Below are 2,499 nucleotides of genomic sequence, written 5' to 3'. Positions count from 1 at the left end.
ATATATATATGTATACATGAATATATATATACACATATATATCTGTATACATATATGTATATATGTATGCGTGCCTTTGTGTCTGGGTTGTATCCCACTTCCTATTGACAACCGGTGATATTGTGTTTATTTCCCCGTAACCAAGAGGTTCGGTAAAACAGACCGATAGAATAAATACCAGGCTTCAAAATTCCTGACAAACGCATATATAAGCATGTGTATATATATATATATATATATATATATATATATATATATATATATATATATATATGTATAAAATGTCTACAAATACATATTCACATGCATATATTGCACTCTACTACTACTACTAATAATAATAATTTGGTTATCATTTTGTAATATGTATATTTATATATATGGTTGTACGTATTTATATGGACAAATATATACACAGCCAAACGCACGCACACGAATTATACATATAGACGTGCATGTACGGATATGTGTTCATAATTAGATCGAACTACCAAAATTGGAAGGAATTACAGAGATAAAATATCATAGAAATAAATTAAGAAAAAAACCTATTTTAGATGCGTGCAGGAGGTTAGGTATCCAGAAAGAGAAGCTGGGAAAAGATATATAGAGAAGATTAAGAGGGAAATTGGACGAGAATGTGAGGGAGAGTGAGTTGGAGGGGGTTCGGAGCGGGGAAGTGAGGAAGAAAGAGAGAGAAGTGAGAGAGAGAGAGAGAGATCTAAGAGAGGAAGTGAGAGAAAGAGAGAGTCTGATTGAAAATACAGAGGGAGAAAAGGAAAGAGATTGAAAAGATAGCGATGGGAAGATGAGATGAGAGGAGGGGAGGGGAGGGGATGGAGAGATGGAAGTGGGGGAAGGAGAAAAAGGGAGAGGTTGAAACGACAAAGAGAGAGAGGGGGGAGAGAGAAAGAGAGAGAGAGAGAAGCGAGAAACTGAGAGAGATGAAGCGAGAATGAAAGAGGTCGAAGCAAGAAAGAGAGAGAGAGAGAGGAAGAAAGAGAAGAAAGAAACTGAGTGAGATGAAGCGAGAATGAAAGAGGTCGAAGCAAGAGAGAGAGAGGAAGAGAGAAAGAGAGAGAGAAAGAGAGAAGAAAGAAACTGAGTGAGATGAAGCGAGAATGAAAGAGGTCGAAGCAAGAGAGAGAGAGAGAGGAAGAGAGAGAGAGAGAAAGAGAGAAGAAAGAAACTGAGTGAGATGAAGCGAGAATGAAAGAGGTCGAAGCAAGAGAGAGGAAGAGGAAGAGAGAGAGAGAAAGAGAGAAGAAAGAAACTGAGTGAGATGAAGCAAGAATGAGAGAGGTCGAAGCAAGAAAGAAAGAGAGAGAGAAAGAAAGAAAGAGAAAGAGAAAAGCAGAGAGAGATAGTTAGAGTGAATGAGACAGTGAGCGAAAGCAAAGAGAACGAGAAACTGATCGAGGCGGGAAAGAGAGACACAGAGAGCGAGAAGGAAACAGAGATAGATAGATGGATAGATAGATAGAGAGGGAGAGAGAATGTGTGACAGACGAAGACAGAAGGGGTGGGATCGAAGCAAATATCAGTGAAAGAGAGAAAGACCGATATGTTAAGAGAGAGGGAGAGAGATACAGAGAGCGAGAAGGAAACAGAGATAGATAGATGGATGGATGGGTAGATAGATAGATGGATGGGTAGATAGAGAGATAGATAGATGGATGGATGGGTAGATAGATAGATGGATGGATGGATGGGTAGATAGATGGATGGATGGATGGATAGATAGATAGATGGGTAGATGGATGGGTAGATAAATAGATAGATGGATGGGTAGATAAATAGATAGATAGATAGATGGATGGATGGGTAGATAAATAGATGGGTAGATGGATGGATAGATAGATAGATAAATAGAGAGGGAGAGAGAATGTGTGACAGACGAAGACAGAAGGGGTGGCATCGAAGCAAATATCAGTGAAAGAGAGAAAGACCGATATGTTAAGAGAGAGAGAGAGAGAGAGAGAGAAAGAGAGAGAGAGAGAGAGAGAGAGAGAGAGAGAGAAATAATGCAATAGAAATGATGGAAAAAAGAGGAGACCAAGACCAGAGACGGAAAGAGTAAGAGAGAAAGAAAGAGAAAGACAGAGGGTGACGGAGAGAGAGAGAGAGAGAAAGGATAGTGATAGAATAGCGAGAAAATGGTTTAAGCTGCTTTTTAGTTCATTGAATAGCGGAGTGTTAGGTGGTAGGCAAAAATAGCTCCACTCTTGATCAAGCGGATTATTGTTCCTACTTGAGATGCATGTTGCATGTAATTCGCTTAATTTCACACCATCTGCAACAAGAGTTGCCATTCATCATGAGTGATTACAATGGTGAATTCATCGACAGAATATGTTATGTGTTTATGTATGTATGTATGTATGTATGTATGTATGTATGTTTGTAAGTAAGTAGTATGTATATGTGCATAATATAAATATGAATTTATATATATATATATATATATATATATATATATATATATATATATATATATAT

The sequence above is a fragment of the Octopus bimaculoides genome, chromosome 21 (assembly GCF_001194135.2).
Source record: "Octopus bimaculoides isolate UCB-OBI-ISO-001 chromosome 21, ASM119413v2, whole genome shotgun sequence".
Lineage (NCBI taxonomy): Eukaryota > Metazoa > Mollusca > Cephalopoda > Octopoda > Octopodidae > Octopus > Octopus bimaculoides.
Note: the sequence above shows the minus strand (reverse complement) of the source record.